This window comes from Ranitomeya variabilis, chromosome 5 (genome assembly GCF_051348905.1).
Source record: "Ranitomeya variabilis isolate aRanVar5 chromosome 5, aRanVar5.hap1, whole genome shotgun sequence".
Classification (NCBI taxonomy): domain Eukaryota; kingdom Metazoa; phylum Chordata; class Amphibia; order Anura; family Dendrobatidae; genus Ranitomeya; species Ranitomeya variabilis.
Genome location: NC_135236.1, coordinates 362,527,281 through 362,544,430, shown reverse-complemented (window position 1 = coordinate 362,544,430; position 17,150 = coordinate 362,527,281). Strand labels below are relative to the sequence as shown.

General features: G+C 43.4%; 1 protein-coding gene across 1 annotated transcript in view; it reads left to right on the top strand.

Annotated features, from left to right (window-relative positions):
• Positions 1-525: 525 nt before the first annotated feature.
• LOC143776016 (transcriptional regulator QRICH1-like) overlaps positions 526-17,150 on the top strand; it is a 76,768-nt gene continuing 60,143 nt past the window's right edge. The window contains exon 1 of the mRNA XM_077264895.1: positions 526-745. The gene's annotated coding sequence lies outside the window, so the exon portion shown is untranslated. The remainder of the gene's footprint in view (positions 746-17,150) is intronic.

The window sequence follows — 17,150 nt, the reverse complement described above, 5'->3', positions numbered from 1 at the left end:
CGTGCCTCACTACAGAGTAGCCTGAGGGGAGTCCGCCGTGCCTCACTACAGAGCAGCCTGAGGGGAGTCCGCCGTGCCTCACTACAGAGTAGCCTGAGGGGAGTCCGCCGTGCCTCACTACAGAGCAGCCTGAGGGGAGTCCGCCGTGCCTCACTACAGAGTAGCCTGAGGGGAGTCCGCCGTGCCTCACTACAGAGCAGCCTGAGGGGAGTCCGCCGTGCCTCACTACAGAGTAGCCTGAGGGGAGTCCGCCGTGCCTCACTACAGAGCAGCCTGAGGGGAGCCCGCCGCCATGCCTCACTACAGAGCAGCCTGAGGAGAGCTCGCCGTGTGACGTGCTATAGACTACAATGAGCGGTCACTTCTAGTCAGGTGCTACACTAGCTGTGCTCACACTGCTCAGCAGTCACCAGCGCTCCCTCTCGACAGGGCTGGCTGTTGCATGTGTCGGGAGCGCGCATTGTACCGTTGTGTGATGTAGTGACGTTAGGCGCGTCCACCGCACACTCGTAACTGTGTATTCGGGGTCGAAGTTCGTGGGTAAATGCAAGATGGCTGCCGGCGCGCCCCGGACCGCCCGCCGCCGCCTCTGACAGCGGTGACTGTGCGTGTGTGCGAGACAGCTGCGGGAGGAGGCGGATCTCGGGCACTGCTCGTACGACCGTCCTCCGTGCCCCCTCCTCGGATGTAGATGAGGCTGCTCACACTCCCGGGAAGCTGCAGACACCCCGGAAACAACAAAGAGGTAAATGAGGACTGTCCCGGAGCGGGCAGCCGTGATTCAGCGGATTGTAGCATCCTCTCCTGTCCCAGCGGCGGCTCCGCTGCCCCGTGCACGCTGCGCTCACAGCAGAGGCCCCTTTAAAAGGAAGGGGTTAAACAGCAAATTTGGGGGGAGAGGGAACATCCACCATGGCCATTCGCGGTCCTCCAGGCAGAAGGCGACGTCCGAGCTCCGCAAAGTTTCCTCATAAAATGGAAATCCGCCATCCGCTCCATTTTGGGCAGAGCTTGTTTGTGCTGCTGGGAAATTAATTGTAGCTGGAATAAAATGGGACGAGCGGTGCGGGAGCCGCATGGTGTGCATGTGGCCGAGGTGGCACCACCGGGGGAAGTGCTGGCACCACCGGGGGAAGTGCTGGCACCACCGGGGGAAGTGCTGGCACCACCGGGGGAAGTGCTGGCACCACCGGGGGAAGTGCTGGCACCACCGGGGGAAGTGCTGGCACCACCGGGGGAAGTGCTGGCACCACCGGGGGAAGAGCTGGCACCACCGGGGGAAGTGCTGGCAGCTCTGGTACTGGGGGCGTGTGGAGCGGGCTACCTGGCTGCATGGCCTCACCTGCGGGATGTAGGAAGTCTGGACTACTAGAAGTGTGTGTGTATATATATATATACTGTATATCTGTATTCTTATAGTAGTACTAGTTATTACCGTAAGTCAGGCTTTGTCCGGAGTATACTAGTACCAGTTATAGTTTATTAAGTATGTTACATTATGGTGATTTATTACTATTTATATCTAGTATAATTGGACCAGTTACATCCCGGTAAGTCAGTATTCTTATATGCATCTATATTATGGTATGTCAGTACTATTTGCGCGGTCTGTGGCATAGTAGAACCAGTTATATTATGGTAAGTCAGTACTATTTATATGCTCTGTATTAGGCTGTGTGCGCATGTTGTGTATTTGATGCATTTTTCCACGCATAAATGGTCCAAAAATGCAATGGAATACTTACGCACGGTAATTCAATGACAGTCCTGAAGTGCTGTGCACATGATCAGTAAAGTTCTGGCCGTATCTGCAGTGTTTTTTTTTTTTTTTTTTTTCTGCATCATGTTGACCCATTGAATACACAGGGAAAAAACGCATGCAAAAATGCGCCAAAAACGCAGCATATTTTTCCGCATCGTTTTTGCTGCCAAGAGAGGCAGAAACCTTGCGGAAATCAATGCAAGCAAATACACAACTTGCACACATAGCCTTATAGTATTGCAAGTTATATGACGGTATGAGAGTACTATTTGTCTCTAGTTTAGTAGTACTAGTTATTACAGTAAGTCAGTACTAGTTATATGTTCTGTTGTATAGTAGTACCAGTTTTGTTACGGTAAGTCAGTACTATTTACAGCGGCAGGTAAACATTTGGATACCCCTGGTAACATTATTTTGAGCAGTTAAGCAAGTTGCAGATGAAATTATTTCTAAAAGGCCTAAAGTTAAAGATGACAAATTTCCTTTGTATTTTAGGTAAAAAAATGTATTTTCATTTTTTACATTTTTAAAATTACAAAAAGGAAAATGGGCCAATGCAAAAGTTTGGGCACCCAGCATTAGTAGTACCCCCGTTTTGAAAGTATTATAGATTGTAAATGCTTTTTGTAACCAGCCAATAATCTTTCAATTCTAGTTTGAGGGATCTTCAGGCTATGTGCCGACGTTGTGGATTTCTCTGCAGAGTTTTCTGCTCAGTGTTTGAAAAATCCGCAGATGAGCAGCGTTGTTTTGTGCGGATTTCACCCGCGTTTTAACACCTGTAGATTCCTATTGAGGAGTAGGTGTAAAATGCTGAATCCGCACAAAGAATTGATATGCTGCGGAAAAGAAACTGCAGGGTTTCCGCGCTATATTTTCCGCAGCATGTGCACTGCGGATTTAGTTTTCCGTAGGTTTACACGGTACTGTACAACACATGGAAAACTGCTGCGAGTCCGCAGCTGCGGATCCGCAGGCAAATCCGCAAAGTGTGCACATAAATAAACAAACCTCAAGGCACAATGCACAAAATGCAAAGGAGGACACATACATATATATATCAACCAATGTGCACCAATGGAGGGAAGTGATGGACAGATCCGGAATTTATATAGCAAAACAAAGAAAACCCAGACATAAAAGTCCAAAAAGTGTGAAATAACAATATTTATTTATAAATAAACAGTGGATCGGTGGGAAAAATACCAAAGCAGCACAAAACCAGGGACATATAAATAGTACAAAATAACTGAAATAACGTATGATGATGAATATACGGGTTAATACATCGTTTAAAGGGGCCATAAAGCAGCATGAAAACACAGATGAAAATATTAATATATCATAAAGTGCATGTGCAAAGGTGTATGTAAACAATGAGCTGGCTAAAGTAACCAGAAGGCCAAATGAGTGTAGAGCCAATAGTGACCGGTACTTATTAGCAAACAGAATGAGGGCCAAGAGTATCAAGAAGCCAGATAGATAGGAAGCAGCATAGTGGCAAGTGCCAAAACAGACTGGAGTGCTACTGTAATGGAGCAAAAACAGCCATGAGTGTTACCTGCTATATGGTGAATATGTCCCAGGGATGTGCCGGACCCCGACGCGCGTTTCGGCGTCTGCCTTCGTCAGGGGGTCATACCCTCAACCATTCTTCATTGGAAAATTCTTCCAGTTCTGTAGATTCCTGGGTTGTTTTGCATGCACTGCTATTTTGAGATCTAGCCACAGATTTTCAATGATGTTCAGATCGGGGGACTGTGAGGCCCATTGCAAAACCTTCAGCTTGCCCCTTGAGGTAGTCTGTTGTGGATTTTGACATGTGTTTAGGATCATTATCCATTTGTAAAAGTCAGCTTTTTTTTTTTTTTGTTACAGATGGTCTTATGTTTGCATCCAGAATTTGTTGAAATGTCATTGAATCCATTCTTTCCTGTAGCTGTGAAATGTTCCCTGTGCCATTGTCTGCAACACAACCCCAAAGCATGATTGATCCACCTCCATGTATAAAGGGAACCTGTCACCCCCAAAATGGAAGTTAAGCCCCTGATGCCGGTGGGCTTAGCTCATCTACAGCATTCTGTAATGCTGTAGATAAGCCCCCAATGTAACCTGAAAGATGAGAAAAAGAGGTTAGATTATACTCACCCAGGGACAGTCCCGTTCCGGTTCTGGTCCGATGGGTTCTGTGCCCCTTTTTTTTTCCCTCCACACATACCTCATTTTGGCCAAAAGAGTTCTATTTTAACCTCATTTGTCCACAGCACTGGTCTTGTTTCCAAAATGCACCAGGCTTGTTTAGGTGATATTTTGCATATTTCTGATGCTGAATTTTAAGGTGAGATCGCAGGAGAGGTTTCTTCTGATGACCCTTTCATGATGGCCTATATGTATCCAGGTGTCTCTGAATAGTAGAACAATGTACATAACTCCAGTGTGTGCTAAATCTTTGTGAAGGTCTTTTGTAGTCAAGTGGGGGTTCTGATTTGCGCCTCTAGCAATCCTACGAGCAGCTCACTGAAATTTTGCTTGGTCTTTCAGACTTTATCTCATCCTCCACTGTTCCTGTTAACTGCTATTTTTTTATTACATTTCAAACTGAGGAAAAGGCAACTTGAAAGCGCTTTGATGTCTTCTTATAGCCTTCGCTGGCTTTGTGGGCCTCTATAATTTTCAGAGTGCCAGGCAGTTGCTTAGAAGAACCCATGGCTGCTTTTGTTTTTTTGTTTTTTTGCACAAGATTAGATGAGGCTGGGTTTTTATAAAGCTGAGAAATTTGCATCACCTGGCCTTTCCTAGCGATGATATAATCTTATAATAATAATAATCTTTATTTTTATATAGCACTAACGTATTCCGCAGCGCTTTACAGCTTGCACACATTAACAACATTAACATATAGTGAACAAACCATAACGGTAACAGGCTAATTAAGGTCTGAAACCTTGGTCAAAGTTATCTGAGCACACACATCTCCAAGAGTACCCAAACATTTGCATAGGCCCATTTTCCTTTCAGTAGATGCCCTAATAATACCCGGGAGGCTCTCTTTGGCTTGCGCGTTCCCCCCGATAGTGATGATTCCAACAGTAGTCTGGAAGATCAGAGAGGATCAAGCGAGAATAATTCTCATAGATCCATTTTGGCTGAGGAGGCTATGGTTCTCCCTTCTAAGGCTGGCGTCACACTAGCGAGTTTTACGGACGTATGAGCGCAGAAAATACGTCCAGAAAATACGCATTGCACACGGCCCAATGATTCTCTATGGGGCAGCTCCTATCTGCCGTATATTACGCATCCGTAATATACGATATGTTACGGGCGTAGAAAATCGCAGCATGCTGCGTTTGTCAGCGTATTGCTCAAAAAATCCACCAATGAAAGTCTATGGGGGCGAGAAAATTACAGATTACACACGGACCATGCGTGTGACTTGTGAGAAATACGCACCGGTGTTCTACAGAAAAGCCGGTAATTCAGTGCGGTATACAGTAAAATCACACTGACAGAATAGAATAGGTACAATAAATGTGTACACATAGAATAGGTGTGTGTGTGTATATGTATATGTATGTATGTATGTATATATATATATATATATATATATATATATATCTATCTATCATCGTGATTACTCGCTAATCCCTCCCCCTGGACAGTAGCTCCACCCCCACCACATCACCACACACAATCCCGCCCCACCACATCACCGCACATCATCCCGCCCCCACCACATTACCACACACAATCCGCACCACATCACCACACAATACCGCCCCCTACCACATTACCACACACAATCCGCACCACATCACCACACAATACCGCCCCCCCCACCACATTACCACACATAATCCCGCCCCCCACCACATCACCACACAATCCCGCCCCCCCACCACATCCCCATACATAATCCCGCCCCCCAACACATCACACATAATCCCGCCCCCAACACAGCACCACACATAATCACTGAAAGCAATTGCAGATACCTGTGCAAATTAGTTTGGCAGGTGTGTCCAAATAAAGGCATGACTACTTAAGAAGGCTGTTCCACATTATTAAGCAGCCTACATTTTTTGCCAAAATGGGAAAGAAAACGGATGTGTCGGCTGCTGAGAAGCAACAAATTGTGGAGTATTTAGGTCAAGGCATGACTACAATCTACATTGCCAAGACACTTCATCGTGATCATCGCACAATCAAGAAGTATGTAGCGGATTCCCAGCACACACGTGTGCGTGCTGATAAGGAAAAATTGAGGACTCTTTCCAACAGGCAATTGCGTAAGGTTAAAAGAGCAACTGCAAAAATGCCTTGTCATAGCAGCAGACAAGTTTTTGAAGCTGCTGGTGCCTCCAACGTCCCCAGAACAACAAGATGCAGGGTCCTTCAGAGGTTTGCAGCTGTTCGTAAGCCATCCTGTCGACCACCTCTATCCACTGCACACAAGCAGAAACGGCTCCAGTGGGCCAATCGATACATGAAGACTGACTTCCAAACTGTTGTGTTCACCGATGAGTGCCGTGCAACGCTCGATGGTCCAGATGGATGGAGTGGAGGATGGCTGGTTGATGGACACCCCATGAAAACACGGCTAAGGCGCCAACAAGGAGGAGGTGGAGTAATGTTTTGGGCTGGAATCATGGGCAGAGAGATTGTCGGCCCCTTTATGATCCCTGAAGGGGTAAAGATGAACTCCATAATCTATGTGGAGTTTCTAAAAAAACACTTCCTGCCATGGTTCAAGAGGAAGAACCGTGCTTTCCACAGCAAGATCATTTTCATGCATGATAATGCACCGTCTCATGCTGCAAAAAACACATCTGCATCTCTGGCTGCTATGGGCGTAAAAGAGGACATACTTATGGTGTGGCCACCATCTTCCCCTGAGCTCAACCCCATTGAGAACCTCTGGAGCATCATCAAAAGGAGTGTCTGATGGCGGGAGGCAGTTCACATCTAAGCAACAGCTCTGGGAGGGTATTCTGTCCACATGCAAAACAACTGAAGCAGAAACCATCCAAAAACTGACAAATTCAATGGACGAGAGAGTTCAGAAGCTTCTTTCGAACAAGGGGTCCTATGTGCAAATGTAACATCACCTAGAATAAAGTTTTCACTTGAAAACTGTTTGATTTCATTTTGTAATAAGCCGATAATGCTTATAACTTCACAATTGACCATATTTTTTGTTCAAAATAAAAAAAAAAATGTTAAACTCTGCTGTGCATAATAATTTGGAACATGCATTTTGAGTGTTTATTTTTTTTTTTAAATATACTGTTTTTATAGGCAGTTTGTTCCAAAACATTGCAATTATACTAGAATAGAAGATGACTGGAAAATAGCAATGACTGTAATTCAGATAGGTAATTTAGAGAAAATATGAGGAAATTTTATTTGCATAATAATTTGGAACACTGTGTGTGTGTGTGTATATATATATATATGTATATATATATATATATATATATATATATATATATATATATATATATATATATATATATATATATATATATTATTAAATTCAGCGCTAGATAGCAGAAAAGCCGGTAATTCAATTGCCGGCTTTTCCTATCTCCTTCACAAACCCGACAGGATATGAGACATGGTTTACATACAGTAAACCATCTCATATCCCTTCTTTTATTACATATTCCTCTTTACTAATGTAACAAGTGTCTCTGTGTAAAATTTGGGGGCTCTAGCTATTAAATTAAACGGTTAAATCCCGGAAAAAATTGGCATGGGCTCCCGTGCAATTTTCTCCGCCAGAGTGGGAAAGCCAGTGACGGAGGGCAGATATTAATAGCCTAGAGAGGGTCCATGGTTATTGGCCCCCCCCTGGCTAAAAACATCTGCCCCCAGCCACCCCAGAAAAGGCACATCTGTGAATGGATAGGTGTCATAATTGACGCCTCTCCATTATTAACCTGGCTTAATGTCACCTTACAATAGCAAGGTGACACTAGCCCTTCATTACCCCATATCCCATCACTACAGGGGAGTGGGAGGAGAGAGGCTTACAGATGTGCCTTTTCTGGGGTGGCTGGGGCAGATGTTTTTAGCCAGGGGGGTCCTATAACCATGGCCGTAAAAAACGGACCGTATTTTCATACGCCTAGTGTGACGATGGCCTAAGGCAGATGTCAATAACAAACCCATGGATTCTGCCAGAGGTTCCGGACCTTCTTACCCAGGGGCCAGTGAGCCACTCTCAGGTGAAGGGCTTCCATCTGGCAGCCTGGAATTTGCAAGGGCATTACTGAGGCGCCAAGGATTGATTCTCACCAGGGTTAGTCTCCACCCTATTGAAAAGTAGAAAACCTATAACATCTAGAATCTATGGTAGAAAATGGAAGAAGTTTCTTGACTTCCTGGGTGAACCGTTGGGGATATGAATTTCTGCAGGCAGGGTTGCAGCTCGGGTTAGCAACTAGCACCCTTAAGGTTCAAGTTTCACGGTTCATAAAGTCCTGTAGTAGATCTAGGCCGTTCATTATCCCGAAAATCCCTACCTGGGATCTGAATCTAGTCTTAGAGGCCTTAACCAGAGACCCCTTTGAGCCTTTACAGGAATTGTCGCCAAAGTTACTCTTAAAACAGTGCTACTGGTAGCCTTAACATTGGCACGTAGGATGGATGATTTACAGGCCCTGTCTATATGCCCTCCATATACTCAAATTTTTGAAGACTGAATAGTTCGAAGACCAGATCCGGCTTATCTCCCCAAGGTAGTCCTTAAATTCCATTGGATTCAGGAGATTACTTTACCATCATTCTGTAATAATCCTAGGAATCTTGGGGAACAAAAGTTCCATACGTTAGACGTAAGGAGGTCCATGTTACAATACAGATCCATGACCAGTCAGTGAAGGAAAGACCAGACCCTTTCCGTAGCCTTTCAGGGTAGTAGAAGAGGGTGCGGGGTAGCTAAAATTACCATTGCCAGATAGATCAGGGAGGCCATTAGTTTATCCTACTGTGCGAGTGGCACTCCGGTTCCTGAAGGCATCAACGCTCACTCCACCAGAGCCGTGGCTACCTCCTGGGCAGAAAAAGCTGAGGTATCAGTTGATCAAATTTGTAAGGCTGCTACCTGGTCCTCACCCTCAACTTTTTTCAAACACTACCAGCTAGATCTATCCTCCTCTGATGACGTAACCTTTGATAGAAGGGTGCTGCAAGCGGTGATCCCTCCCTAAGGTGTTTCATTCTACAAAAGTCTCTCAGATGTGCTGTAATGGGGGGATCGGAAAACACCAAGGTTACTTACCGGTAGCCGGTTTTTCCGGAACCCATGACGACACCTGTATATTTCTCCCCCCACCCCTTCGGTGTGCACTATAGTTTTCAATGTTTTTTAGTTCATATGACGTGGTGATGGTTTTGCCATGTGTACTAACCAGGCGGGCCTCTCATGCTCTGTAAACTAACTGAAGCGACTGAGAGGTACCGCCCTTTTATTTTCAGTAGGGTTCCTGTCCTGACTGGGCGGATCACCTCTCTCAGGTGTGCTGTCATGGGTTCCGGATAAACTGTAACCTTGGTGTTTTGCTATCTTAGATAGGTCCATTAGGGTCTTCTTTACCTTGACCGTTATCTTGATAATATCAAGACTTTGGGTTTCTGGTCTCCCTCTTCGCCTTGTTCTTTTATTCTTCCAACTATGATGTCCTTCTTCAGCTTCAGTGATTAGCTTTTCGTATGATGTGTCCAAAGTAGGCAAGTCGTAGCTTAGTGATCCTTTCTTCGAATTACTTGTCTGGATATTTTTTTTTGTTCCCCAAAATTAATTTGTTCTTCTTGACATCCGTACTATTTTTAATATTCTTCTCAAGCATTACATTTCGAAGGCTTCGATACTTCTTCTTTCTTGGTTCTTTATCGTCCAGGTTTTGCATCTGTTTTACCACAGAAAAGACCAATGAAATAGCCGTGTGTCTTCATCGCCAGTAAAATGATCCTTTATATATATTATACGTTTTTTTTATTTTCCATGGCAATTTACGTGTGAAAAGTGGGTAAATATAAACATGAACAATAACAATGCACTAACAGGTACAGAAGGAGAGAGGACCCTGCAAACGAGGGTTCACAGTCTACAGGGGATGGGTGAGGATACAGTAGGAGAGGATAGAGCTGGTTGTGTAGGTTGAGGATCACTGCTGGTTGTGATATGATGTGAAGACTTTGTCCAGTTGTTGATTTGCACATAGCCATTCTCCTATTGACTTCCGGTGTCGTCTCTTGTTATGTTATCATCAAACTGAGTAAGGGTATGTCCACACTGGGCATTTTTGCTGTTTTTTATGCTAATTTTCAGCTGCTTTTTACAGTACCAGCAAAGCCTGAGATTTTAGAAATCTCATGCACACACATTGGTTTTTTGTGTCATCAGGATTTTGTGCTTTGCTGCTTTTTTTGGACATGGAGCATGCCACTCCTTTCAGCGTTTTTGCAGCGTTTTTCACCCATTGGCTTAAATGGGTGTTTAAAAAATGCAAAAATGCAGGTATCATTATTTGCAGCATTTTTTTTCTGCAGAAAAGTCAATGGACATTAGTATGGACAGAGAGACACAAAAACGCACCAAAAACTCACCTTAACCTGCGTTTTTGCCGCTGCTTCTTTCCTGCCAAGAAATCAGGTTTTGCAGAAAAAAAAAACAAAAAAACTGCAAAAACGCCCAGTGTGAACTTACCCTTAGTTTCAACTTCCAGTTTGTTGCATCCATCTCATATCTGTCCTGATCGCACCTGGCAGTAGTCCTGTAGTAATCTTTTGTCGTCTTTTTATTGAGTAACCGTTCCATAATCTCCCAAAACTCCAGCAATTGGGCTCCTCATTTCCCAGACATTTGCAGACTGTTCTAAAAAGAGGGGAATGTTATACATTGATAGCCTAAGCCCGTCCCAATTTTTTTGAGATTTGTTTCTGCCATCTGTTTTTAAATCTGTTAATAATTTCAAATGAAATGGAAAATTGTCTATTTTTTTTATCTTCTGATATGTGGTGTATGCTCTGTTGTGAATAAAATATGGCTATACGATTTACAACTTACTGCATACTTGTTTTCTTTACATCTTATTCAGTGTCCCAACTTTTTGGGAATTGGGTTTGTATATGCATCTGTAGTATATTGGTAAAAATTGCAGTGTGGAAAATTAAAGGGAACCTGTCACCCCCCCAGGCATTTTTAACTAAAAGAGCCACACTAATGCTGCACTCTGTCAAGGTGGCTCGTTTAGTTTGGGTCCCTGCAAATGCTGAAATAATCGCTTTTATAATTTGTCCCTGATACCTTGAAATAGACCTGGGGGTATGTCTTTTCTCCCGGACAGAAACGCCTCACAGCCGTCACTCAATACTCTGCGCGCCGGGCTCCGCCTCCTCTGCCTTCATTAACGTTCCACTGGGGCTCCCAGATTTACTGCCTTGTCAGTGACCACCGCGGTGCGTCCCTCGCTTCCCAGACGACCTTACGTGGTCAGGGCAGCAACCGCAACAGCGACCACTTTGAGGAAGTCAGCACCCTGCAGTCGCCCGTGTGTTCTGCTGCGGCACCTGCGCTGTAAGTTCGAAGGGCAGCGCAAACTGCGCATGCCCGAAAAAATCTTTTGCAGGGACCCAAACTAAAACCCATCTTGACAGAATGCAGCATTAGTGCTGCACAATGTGGCTCTTTTAGTTAAAAACGCCTGGGGGGGTTGACAGGTTCTCTTTAAGTATTTGATACACTGACAATTTTGCAAGTTTTTCCACTTACAAAGAATGAAAGAGGTCTGTAAATTTTATCGTAGGTACACTTCAACTGCGAGAGACAGAAACTTTAAAAAAAAATCTCATTGTATGATTTTTACATAATTAATTTGCATTTTATTGCATGAAATACTTATTTCATATAATAGAAAAACAACTTAATATTTGGTACAGAATCCTTTGTTTCCAATTAGGTCAGACATATCCTGTAGTTCTGGACCAACTGTGCACACACTGCAGAAGGGATTTTGGCCCATTCCTCCATACAGATCTTCTCCAGATCTTTCAGGTTTCAGGATTGTTGCTGGGCAACATTGAATTTCAGTTACCTCCAATGATTTCTATTGGTTTCAGGTCTGGAAACTGTCTAGACCACTCCAGGATCTTGAAAGGCTTCTTACGGAGTCACTCCTTAGTTGCCCTGGCTGTTTGTTTCGGGTCATTGTTACGCTGGAAGCCCAAGCCACGACCATCTTCATTTCTCTTACTGAGGGAAGGAGGTTGTTTGTCACAATCTTGCAATACATAACCCTATCCATCCTCCCTTCAATACGGTGCAGTTGTCATGTTCCCTTAATAGCATCCTCCAAAGTATGATGTTTCCACCACGCTCCACGGTTGGGACTGTGTTCTTGGGGTTGTACTCGTCCTTATCCTGCAAACACGGTGAGTGGAGTTGATTAGTGATGAGCGAACATGCTCGAATAACATCTTATCTGTGCACGCTTGTGTGTTATCCAAGCATGTGGGCGTGCTCTTATATTATGTTCAAGCCTCTGCGGCTGCATAATTTGTGGCTGTTAGCTTCAAGACATGTTGATATTACGTAATAGTCAATCCCCACATGTGTTTAAACCAACAGCTGCAAATCATGCAGCCACAGAGAATCTAACATAATATTCGAGCACCCCCACATGCTCAGATAAGACGTTATCCGAGCTTATTTGCTCATCACTGGAGTTGATACCAAAAAGTTCTATTTTGGTCTCATCTGACCACATGACCTTCTCCCATGCCTTCTCTGGTTCATCCAGAAGATCATTGGCCAACTCAATGGGCCTGGACATGTACTGGTGTGGCGAGGGGGACCTTGCGTGCCCTGCAGGATTTTAATCCATGACGGTGTAGTTTTACTAATGGTAATGTTTACAACTGTGGTCTCAGCTCTCTTCAGGTCAGTGACCTGGTTCTCCCTTGTAGTTCTGGACTGATTCCTGACCTTTCTCAGAATCCTCCTTGCCCCATGAGACGAGATCTTGCACAGAGCCCCAGACCGAGGAAGATTGACAGTCATCTTGTGTTTCTTCCATTTTCCAATAATTGTGTCAACAGTTGTTGCCTCCTCACCAAGCTGCTTTCCTATTGTCTTGTAGCCCATCCCAGCCTTGTGCAGGTCTACAATTTTGTCTCTGGTGTCCTTAGACAGCTCTTTGGTCTTGGCCATGGTGGACAGGTTGGAGTGTGATTGATTGTTTGGACAGCTGTCTTTTATACTGGTAACAAATGTAAACAGGTACAATTAATTCAGGAAATGAGTGCAGTGTATATTATGGTAAGTCAGTATCCTTTCTTTATACACTGTGTGCAGAATTATTAGGCAAGTTGTATTTTGATCACATGATACTTTTTATACATGTTGTCCTACTCCAAGCTGTTCAGGCTTGAGAGCCAACTACCAATTAATTAAATCAGGTGATGTGCATGTGCATCTCTGTAATGAGGATGGGTGTTGTCTGACATCAAAACCCTATAAAAGGTGTGCTTAATTATTAGGCAACTTCCTTTCCTTTGGCAAAATTGGTCAGAAGAGAGATTTGACAGGCTCTTAAAAGTCCAAAATTGTGAGATGTCTTGCAGACGGATGCAGCAGTCTTGAAATTGCCAAACTTTTGAAGCGTGATCACCGAACAATCAAGCGTTTCATGGCAAATAGCCAACAGGGTCGCAAGAAGAGTGTTGGGCAAAAAAGGTGCTAAATAACTGCCCATGAATTGAGGAAAATCAAGCGTGAAGCTGCTAAGATGCCATTTGCCACCAGTTTTGCCATATTTCAGAGCTGCAACGTTACTGGAGTAACAAAAAGCACAAGGTGTGCGATATTCAGGGACATGGCCAAGGTCAGGAAGGCTAAAAAACGACCACCTTTGAACAAGAAAAAAATGTCAAGACTGGGCCAAGAAATATCTTAAGACTAACTTTTCAAAGGTTTTATGGACTGATGAAATGAGTGACTCTTGATGGGCCAGATGGATGGGCCAGAGGCTGGATTTGTAAAGGGCTCCACTCTTGACTCAGACGCCAGCAAGGTCGTGGTGGGGTACTGATATGGGCTGGTATCATCAAAGATGAACTTGTGGGACCTTTTCGGGTTGAGGATGGAGTGAAGCTCAACTCCCAGACCTTCTGGCAGCTTCTGGAAGACAACTTCTTTTAAGCAGTGGTACAGGAAGAAGTCGGTATCGTTCAGGAAAAACATGATTTTCATGCAGGACAATGCTCCATCACATGCCTCCAACTACTCCACAACGTGGCTGGCCAGTAAAGGTCTCAATGAAGAAAAAATAATGACATGGCCCGTTGGCCCCCTTGTTCACCTGATCTGAACCCCATAGAGAACCTGTGGTCCCTCATAAAATGTGAGATCTACAGGGAGGGAAAACAGTCCACATCTCGGAACAGTGTCTGAGAGGCTGTGGTGGCTGCTGCACGCAATGTTGATCGTAAACAGATCAAGCAACTGACAGAATCTATGGATGGAAGGCTGCTGAGTGTCATCATAAAGAAATGTGGCTATATTGGTCACTCATTTTTTGGGGTTTTTTGCATGTCAGAAATGTTTATTTCTAAATTTTGTGCAGTTATATTGGTTTACCTGGTGAAAATAAACACGTGAGATGGGAATATATTTGGTTTTTATTAAGTTGCCTAATAATTCTGCACAGTAATAGTTACCTGCACAAACAGATATCCTCCTAAGATAGCCAAATCTAAAAAAAAAAAAACACTCCCAACAAAAATATTAAGCTTTGATATTTGAGTCTTTTGGGGTGATTGAGAACATAGTTGTTGATCAATAATAAAAATAATCTTCTAAAATACAACTTGCCTGATAATTCTGCACACAGTGTATGTAGTTGTAATTTTCTATGAATTATGTTTGATGTTTTAGTTATAATTAACTATAAATGTATTTTCAAGTGTTTTATTTGAAAGTAAACTAGCTTATCGATTAGTAAAAGACAAGATTTGTCCAATTCTTTTTGGTATAGTCTGTATCAAAATCCACGTGTGGACCTATAAACAGAAAAGTATAAGGGTAAGTTCTCACAGGGCGTTTTTGCTGCTATTTTTTCTGCAGCAAAACCTGATCTTGGCAGGAAAGGTGATAAGTTTACCCATTCAGAGTCATGTTGTCTGACTTTGAAAAGGAAACAAATGTTTCTTTATTAATTTCTTTGTTTGGGTACTTTCACTTTGCATTTAGTTATGCGTTCAGGGTCGTTTCGGGACTTGCGTCCGAAATTACACGCAATACTGGATTTGGAAGTATGTGCTGACGGGGCTATAGACTATAATGGTGCGAACGTGTAACCTACTGGAGGCGGACTCTAAGTGCTCATGCTCGCAGAGCAAGAAGAGATTAAAGGGCTGCTGACCATCAAAATACAGCTGCCGGCCAAGCATTGCAGTCCCTGGGAATCTGCCCGGTGGCCGGATAAAAGGTAATAGAGGGCCGTAAACAGCCAGCGGATCTGAGGTTCCCCACCCCCTGCCATAGGCACTAATACAGTCCCATACCATCAGAGATGCAGGATTTTGAACTTGAACTGTGCACCGATAAGCTGTTAGGGTATGTGTCCACGTTCAGGATTGCATCAGGATTTGGTCAGGATTTTTCATCAGTATTTGTAAGCCAAAACCAGGAGTGGGTGATAAATGCAGAAGTGGAGCATATGTTTCTATTATACTTTTGCTCTAATTGTTCCACTCCTGGTTTTGGCTTACAAATACTGATGAAAAATCCTGACCAAATCCTGATGCAATCCTGAACTTGGACACATACCCTTAGTGTACTTCTCCATTTTTCCTGAATTTTGATTTCTTTGGCACACAGAAGACAGCAGAATTTCTGGTTTGGTGTCACCCGAGTGACTGTAAATCAAGAGCATCCAATGTTGTCCAACATTTTCCCTTGTGCACATGGATTCTTCAGAATCTGATTTTTTTTTTTTACTATGTACTGTATATGGTGGGATATTAAGTTTTTTGCAATTAAATTGTAAAAAATGTAGGGCTTCTACTGAGTCAGTTGCGTTTTGAGGTAGGCATGGGTAGCGGTTTCAATTAAGCGTCCAGGCTGATTTATTAAGATTCCATAAAACGGTCAGGATAAAGGTAAAGTTACACTAAACGACTTACCAACGATCACGACCAGCGATACGACGTTACCGCTGTGCTCTGCTTTACGGCCGGCGCTGACAGTCAGTGCAGGGAAGCTGACGGCGGGGGACGTGACAGACATCGGAATGTGAGTATGTACTGTGTTTTTTTGATCGTAAACAGATCAAGCAACTGACAGAATCTATGGATGGAAGGCTGCTGAGTGTCATCATAAAGAAATGTGGCTATATTGGTCACTCATTTTTTGGGGTTTTTTGCATGTCAGAAATGTTTATTTCTAAATTTTGTGCAGTTATATTGGTTTACCTGGTGAAAATAAACACGTGAGATGGGAATATATTTGGTTTTTATTAAGTTGCCTAATAATTCTGCACAGTAATAGTTACCTGCACAAACAGATATCCTCCTAAGATAGCCAAATCTAAAAAAAAAAAACCACTCCCAACAAAAATATTAAGCTTTGATATTTGAGTCTTTTGGGGTGATTGAGAACATAGTTGTTGATCAATAATAAAAATAATCTTCTAAAATACAACTTGCCTGATAATTCTGCACACAGTGTATGTAGTTGTAATTTTCTATGAATTATGTTTGATGTTTTAGTTATAATTAACTATAAATGTATTTTCAAGTGTTTTATTTGAAAGTAAACTAGCTTATCGATTAGTAAAAGACAAGATTTGTCCAATTCTTTTTGGTATAGTCTGTATCAAAATCCACGTGTGGACCTATAAACAGAAAAGTATAAGGGTAAGTTCTCACAGGGCGTTTTTGCTGCTATTTTTTCTGCAGCAAAACCTGATCTTGGCAGGAAAGGTGATAAGTTTACCCATTCAGAGTCATGTTGTCTGACTTTGAAAAGGAAACAAATGTTTCTTTATTAATTTCTTTGTTTGGGTACTTTCACTTTGCATTTAGTTATGCGTTCAGGGTCGTTTCGGGACTTGCGTCCGAAATTACACGCAATACTGGATTTGGAAGTATGTGCTGACGGGGCTATAGACTATAATGGTGCGAACGTGTAACCTACTGGAGGCGGACTCTAAGTGCTCATGCTCGCAGAGCAAGAAGAGATTAAAGGGCTGCTGACCATCAAAATACAGCTGCCGGCCAAGCATTGCAGTCCCTGGGAATCTGCCCGGTGGCCGGATAAAAGGTAATAGAGGGCCGTAAACAGCCAGCGGATCTGAGGTTCCCCACCCCCTGCCATAGGCACTAA